We start from the raw sequence: 8,145 nt of genomic DNA, 5'->3' as shown, positions 1-8,145 counted from the left end.
AATTTCGCTTTTTTTGTTGACGTAAAAGCCGTAGCCTTTACTCGTAGTTGCTGTGCAGCGTGTGAAGGTTATGTTAATACATTACTTGTATTTAGTGGCAATTGCTACGTCATATTGGTCTTGATTTATAAGCACGTATCGTATAATCGGAAAGTTAGTTGAAGCTGTGTAGTTACAGCAGTTACATCTGATGAATTAAAGTAATAAGTATTTATTGCAAATTTAAAGTAATAGATATATTTTGTGAAACATTTAAAGCAATAAATATATTTTTTAAAACATTTAAAGTTATAAACATTTTGTGAAACCCTTCCCAGGTTTAGGTTTATTAAATTTCTTTTAGAGCCAGTGACATTCTATAAACTCAAAAGACTTTTTATTATAGTTGAAGTATTAAAACAGTAAGACCCGAATGCCAAAAGTGACGTCAAACTGGAGCCAGAGCGTTATGGAACGCACCTTGTCAAAATATAGGAGTTTGGAAAGTAACTGGCAAATCTTGAGAGATTTAATAAAGTTTCTTCCTGTTAAACTTTTCTTGGTATTCCTTTTTTAAAAAAATTTCTTTCTTTGCAACCTGCAAGAAAACATTGAAACATTTGCCAATATGAAATTCCAATTCATGCTGAAATGAAGATGATCATTTAATTTTTTCTAAACGTGTTTTATTTCTTTTTGTCTAAATGTGTTCTATTTTTTAGATTGACGTCATAACCACAGTGCAGAACAAGGTAAAATGAAACCATCGAAAACAAAGTACAGTTCCTGTATTAAGGCTTCAGAAATTTTCCCGACTACTCACCTTTAAAGGGTGTTGTAAGAAAAAAAGATGTAATATCGAGTAGCAATATTGCTAAGAGCAATTTTAAAACGGTCTCAGTGAGATGAAACATTAAAGCTGACCTCAGGTGGCCTCTTACAATAGGTTCAATAATATCTTAATTGTGCTTACAAGTAAGGCCTTGGAATGATGGGGAGGCAGCCGAAGTATCTATATTTTACTTCGCTATGTTATGATATTATGTGAGACAGTTATGATAGGAGGCTTTCTTTTTTTTCTTTCCCTCTCCTTCTCTCCACATGTCTTGCGAGAGGACTGGGAGAACCATTTTCTTTTACAGCACCTTTTTCAGGAGGATGAGCTGACACATCTGTTCTTCTGGAACAGACCATTAGGCTCAGATTTCTTCAGGGGTAGACCTTGCAGCTCCTTGAACTTGGTCGCTTATAAATGCACCAGTAGATTTGGGCACTGGTACCTGGATTCTCGTGTGAGCTAATAAAGGGAAAACCCTTTTGGGGGTAGTGCCGTCAGCGCACCTCACGCAGTGCACAGTAGGGATTACTTGAAGGTTTTTTGCAGTCCCTTCGGACCCTAGCTGCAACACCTTTCATTCCTTTTACTGTACCTCCGTTCATATTCTCTTTCTTTCATCTTATTTTCCACCCTCTTCTAACAATTGTTTCACAGTGCAACTGCAAGATTTTCTTCCTGTTACCCCTTTAAAACCTTTTCGCTCTCAATTTCTTTTTCAGCACTGAATGACCTCGTAGGTGCCAGCGCTTGGCTTATGGCCTATATTTTATATTTCCTTCATTCATTCAATAAATGGGACCTTCATTGGAGGTGACCATGGGAGCAGTGTACTCTTGTTTGGGAGGAGTAAGGAATTACTACTGACAGGGACAATTCCCTCTGAAACTCTGCAGCCGGCAGCGAATTCTCGTTCTGTAGAGAGATGGGAAGTAGGGAAATATGCAAATCAGGGATTTGAGTTAGGTACTGACGGATGTACTGGAAGGTCCGCATTCGTTTTCTATACTCTTGTTGTTCATGTTAGGTCACATGCAAGAGAGAGAGAGAGAGAGAGAGAGAGAGAGAGAGAGAGAGAGAGAGAGAGAGAGAGAGAGAGAGAGAGAATGTTCGACCAGCAGAGTCCAGGTGTCCATACTAGGCCTCTTATACCCTGTAACAATTTACCACTTGTGCTTTTCGGCCGAGCTTAAAATAATACAACTACTAGAGAGAGAGAGAGAGAGAGAGAGAGAGAGAGAGAGAGAGAGAGAGAAATGACAGAGATTAATGACAGTGATTAATGACAGTGATTAATGACATCACAAGTATATAATTCTGTATTATATAGTCTTGCTGGAGAATGTTCTGAAAAATTAGAATTGATTAGACAATTATTTTTCAAGTTTGTTTTCGTTTCCATTTCTCAGAAGACTAAAAAGCATCTTCACAGATACGGAGGCAAAATTCAGGATCTATGAATAATTGAAGTTCTCGACTGATTTGTCTCTAAACCTTAAATCTTCCGTTCAGTAATTCACAGGACCTTTGTGAGATTTTTTCTCTTGAAGAATGGAGAAGACGAACTTGAATAAAACCTGGAAGGGTCTTGGAGCCTGTACATATTTTGGCCTCGTCACAAAATAAGGGAAATGGAGTTGAAGAGATAGAGCAAGATTAGATAAATATATTTAGACCAATTTTTAAAATTTATTATTACATGTCATCTGTGTCATTGAACGAGTCGTAAAATGAAGAGATCATTTAGCAAGTATTGATTAGAAATTTAAGGAGAAGTCTCGAGTAACTACAAGTTTCATAGTAGTTGGAAGCAGTAAAAGCAGCCAAATATCCCTTTATTTGCACGTGGCCATTTCATGCTTACAAATATTCAAACGCGAGTAATATCGAATTCACTTCACCTTGGGAATGACAGACACCTGAGGGGTGTAAAAGTAACGGGGGTAAAAAAACAGGTGGTGAAAAATAACAAGGGGTTAAAATAACAGGGGTTTAAAAAAAAGCAGTAAAAAAATTGAGGGTAAAAAATAACAAGGGGTAAAAAAGGGATAAAAAAATAACGAGTAAAAAAACACACAGGGGTAAAAATTAAGGGGATTTCACAAACCAATGACGGATGGCTGTCTAGCTTCCTTTCATAACAATGTCTTTCAGCTTGTTGGTCATAATGACTGTTCCGGTGTGGTGGGAAATAATCCTAATTTTCCAAAATACTAGAATTCATGTCACGAATAAAGAGGTCAAATGTTCAAACTTTGGCTGATAACAAAAGTAACTGTGAAGCAGCAATGAAGGGAAAAACATGTTATTCCTTTTACAAATTGAGGGTATTAGTTCCATTAAAATGAATCTCGGATCTAACCTACTGTCGATGTTTCTTTCACTCACTCAGTATTCCTCTGCTTTAAATTTATAAGATGACAAATTTGTAAAACTGACATTCTACTAATAAGTACTGCAGTTCTATTTCCGGATACTTTTATCCAGTCAGGGAAAATGATTAAAGAGAATGCAGTACGATCCCTGGTGAAATGTATTTCCTGCTTCTTGTCTTCGTGAGTCCACGTCACTAATTAGATGCAGAGTTAATCATCTAATTAAGCCGACGAGAAGCGCCGTCTGTGAAAATATTCAAATTTGTTTGCGTACGAATTTACATTTAGTCACTTTTTCATTTCTTTTGAATTTCGTTGTAAACTGATGTCATGCATACATTCATCAGGGATAGACTTTTATATCTGTTAGAATCTAAAGTAGTTTCCTTTTTATCAAATGTAGAGAACGGTGGAAAAAGTGCAGAAGTTAGCTTTATTGAAATGTTTGAATGTTGCAAGAGACGAATGACTTTTTCTTTATCAGTTCAAGAGAACCGAATCAGGTGGAAAATTCAGCTACGCTAAATGCTCCAGTAAAGACGTATTGGTGTTATTTATGTAAACTATTCGTCATTGTTAGTATTACAGTAATACAACGATGATTATAAATGAATTATTTGTATTTAGGAACATCTTTAAAATTTGTTAGAACGCAGAACGCTAGTGTTCGTTAAAGTTTTGGAATTGAGATTAATATTTCGTTGATTTTAAGGTTATGAAACAAAGAAATTGGTTTTTACTGTATTTCAAGGTACCCAAGCTTGCAATGTTGGCAGGAATCATTTTCAGTCTTAAATAACAAATGACTAAGACTTACACACAAGTGAGCAAGGAATAAAATAGGAAACTACAAATTATGATTTTAAGAAGTTGGAACACTAACGACCATGGTGTCATAAAATGCAAGTTGCTGCATATTAAAGGGAGAAGGAAATCATTACTGGTTTAAGGTAGACATGAGCTGAACTTTTTTTTTTTTTTTTTATCCCGTTTTGAGGGCACGGGATTCTCGAGAGTATTCGTTTGTCTGTCCTGGGCGTAATGTATCTCCATTTCAGAAACTGTTATTGTAATGATCAAAGTTATTCATAGTCATTCACCTCATTAAAACTGAAATTTACATGGGTCCTTAAGAAATCACGTACGGGAAAATGAAAATATTAAATTAAAAATTTCAAGACTCGTAAAAAAAATATATATATTCATGATTATAGAATACTCTAAACCTTTGTGTCACAAAACTGAAAGGCATGAACAAACCCAGAAAACGTAATCATGCACAGACAATAGCACTCACAGGAAGTTACTTAAGAGTCAGTGAAGAAGAAAATACGACGATAAAAATCCGCCATGTAATTAGCACTGTGACTGATCCAGTTGCGTGGACGAAGCGCATCCAGTCCCGCCTCCGAATTTTTCTCTGGTCATCCTGACGTCAGGAGAAATACAGTGTTGCTCTTTATATTATATTACATTTTATAATTCATTTGTAACGTTCATGCACTAAAAAATGTTATTACTAATATTTTTCATGAATAATGTTACTCAATGTAGGCGCTTTAAGCCGCGCTTTAACTATGAAAGTATGTTTTCCTCAGTTTTTAGGAGGTGAACTCTTGCTCACCAGATTTCCGCCTGTCAGGGCACTCAAAGACGTCCATGTCGTTTCACTTACTAAAATTATGCACATGTAACCATTTGCAAATGCAAAAAGGGTAAAAAAGAAACTAAAGACAAAAAGTGGATATTAAATCTGTATTTTACGTGGAATATTTTCCTTTTGAGGCATGAAAACGGCATTACAAAAAAAAATGTTGTTGTGACGTCATTGCCCATTGTGTGAAGTCATTTTCCGTTTAATCGATGAATTTTCAAGCAAGAATCCTTTCCAAACGTATAATTTCGCGTAAAACGAGCATGTTCGAGTAAAAACATGAGATTCAGACTTATTCTTGATCCGTGAAGCAGAACTGCCTTTGCTATATAAGTCGAAGTAGGACAGAACGGAGCCAAGTCGCAGCCTTAGGTTTTGCAGACGCATCCCTTGGAGGAATCATGAAGGTTCTGTTAGTACTGGCTGTCCTTGTCGTCCTTATTGCCTATGAGGCAGAGGTAAGATCTTTCTTCAGAATACGTCAATGACCATATCATTAGCGACTGTATTTTACAAGAGTCAGTCATATCTTTAAAATCAGCTCAACTTTGTTAGGTTGTACACAGAGATACTTGGTGAGCTTAGGTGATGCAGGGCTCTCTACCTGTGTGCATGACATATCTAGTTTGCATGCATTGTTATTTCTACGTATCGTGAAGCCTCATCAGTGTTTGTATGAGTAGCAGTGATACACAGCATCGTAACTTGTACTACCACCCAATATACAATATATACCTATATATATGCATATAAATGTATATATAGAATATATATATATATATATATATATGTATTGTATATTGATATATATATATTACGCAATAAATCATGTTACTCATACAAGCATTGATGAGGTTTCACGATACACAGATACAGCAATGCATGCATACTAGTATAATATGTCATACACAGATAGAAAGAGAGATGCATCACCTAAGCTACAAGTGTCTCTGTATACAACCTAACAAATTGATGATTTTTAAGATATTACTGATTGTAAAATACAGTATAATATATATATATATATATATATATATATATATATATATATATATATATATATATATATATATATATATATATATATATTTATATATATATACATATATATATATGTAAAGATAAATGTTGCATATACGTTACAGTAAATTTAGACACCAGTGATTTCACCAAGTCCCTGAAGTTTTCAGGGAACTCATGAAATCACCAATTCACTTAGGAAATTTGATTCAAGATAGGGTTAGTATACAAACACGGCGAAACAGTGATTCATCTACACTGTTTCGTCGTGTTAATATTAGATATGATAAAATGTGTTTCACTGTTAGTACTAGAAAAGCATTGATTTCAAGTACATATAAAACAATGCATACATATATATGTATATGTATATAAATATGACATATATATATATATGTTCATATATATAAAATATATTTTTAAATATATATATTGTAAATATATATATATATATATATATATATATATATATATATATATATATATATATATATATATATATATATATATATATATATATATATATATATATATATATGTACATACATACATTACATATATGTAATTTTAATATGATATTTTTTCTTTATTCTTTCTTGGAAATCAAGCCGTTTCTGATCTGATGGGATGATGCTCCAGATAAAAATAACGGAAGGGTCCTGACTGACATATATTTTAACAGCTAAAATGTGGAGGATCCCTATGTTGAAAACTTCCATATACTAGCCGCTTCATAAACATATAGAGATTCATCATCAATCCGAACTACCATACAATCACTGTTGAAACATATTTCCAGATTCCTTCATATGTTAAGGTCCCCTTTTTGAAGTAAATCCTTTGTAACAGTTTATTTAACCGCATCTAAGTAAATAGTATGATATCCATTGTTTATGAATTTCATTGTATAGTTAAAATCACGCCTTTACGTTTTAGGTATTCTTTATATTGCATATCAAGGGGGCCATGATATAGTATAAAACTTTATGACTATCTCTAAAAGCGCTGTAATGACTTATTGCTTTTTCATGATAACACTTCGTGAATAAGACACTTTGTAGGCATTTAATTATTTTCAGACACTGGAGATTATTGATAATATAGGCCATTTCCCAGAAACTTTTAACAATCTTTGCAAACTTCCCAGGCAAAGAGGATATCGAAATCACCCGCGATATTAAGAGTTCGTCGATGTTGACCGTGTAATGCGTCCAATGAAACTACCAGCACCTGAAAAACAATCAGTAGGACCAGGCTTTTAATGGCACCAGACGCTTTGGAGGTAGCCGTATTTCATAAGTGGTTAAACTGAACGAAAAATGAAACGCTTGGATGACAGGTACGTCGTGATAACTGCTTTGTTCTGATTCCCGAGAAGTGAGTCTCAAATTGTCGAAAATCTTTGTATACCAAATTCCGGCAGCTAAAGACACTGAATAATGATGTATTTATCACTGGAGGACATTTGTAAACATTCTGCATTTATTTTCTAAGTAATTTCTACAGAGATATTCAGTATGTTTGCCCGAATATTTTTTGGTAATGATAAGTCACCCGTCCACATGTGGAGAAGCAGGACTAATCATAACTTTAAATCGCTATGGAAGAGTTGGTAAATAGCATCCGAAAAAAATTAGATTTATTCCTGACATAATTCTATATACAAACTTATATTATGATGTATGTATATATATATTATATATATTTATAATATTGTAATATCATTAAATATATATAAGCATATATATATATATATTAAAAATCACATTCAGCCAAAAGTGACTTCATGTTATGGTAAGGAGATGAAGTGGATATGAGGCCAAGTGCAAACTTCTTGACAGAATATATAATCGAAACCATATATATAATATTAAAAATTTTTCTTAGCACTTTGTTTTAAATGACTTTGGCCCTAAATAGCAGTTAATAAAAGCTTTATTGAAATTGGAAATCAAACCGTTTCCCTGATGGGATGATTACATAAAAATAACAGCATGAAGGGTCCAAACCATGATTTGATTTTAACATACTGAAATGTGGAGGATCCCTTATTTGAAAACTTCCATATCATTAGCCGCTTCATAAACATATAGAGAAGTTCATGCATCGCTGCCGAACTACTATACAATCACTGTTGAAACATATTTCCAGATTCCTGGCTATTAAGGTCCCCTCTTTCAAGTACTTTTGTAACAGTTTATTTAACCGCATCTAAAAAATAGTATGATATCCATTGTTTATGAATTTCATTGTATAGTTAACCATGCCTTTTATGTTTTTAG

This window comes from Macrobrachium rosenbergii, chromosome 6 (genome assembly GCF_040412425.1).
Source record: "Macrobrachium rosenbergii isolate ZJJX-2024 chromosome 6, ASM4041242v1, whole genome shotgun sequence".
Classification (NCBI taxonomy): domain Eukaryota; kingdom Metazoa; phylum Arthropoda; class Malacostraca; order Decapoda; family Palaemonidae; genus Macrobrachium; species Macrobrachium rosenbergii.
This window is presented reverse-complemented; position numbering follows the sequence as displayed.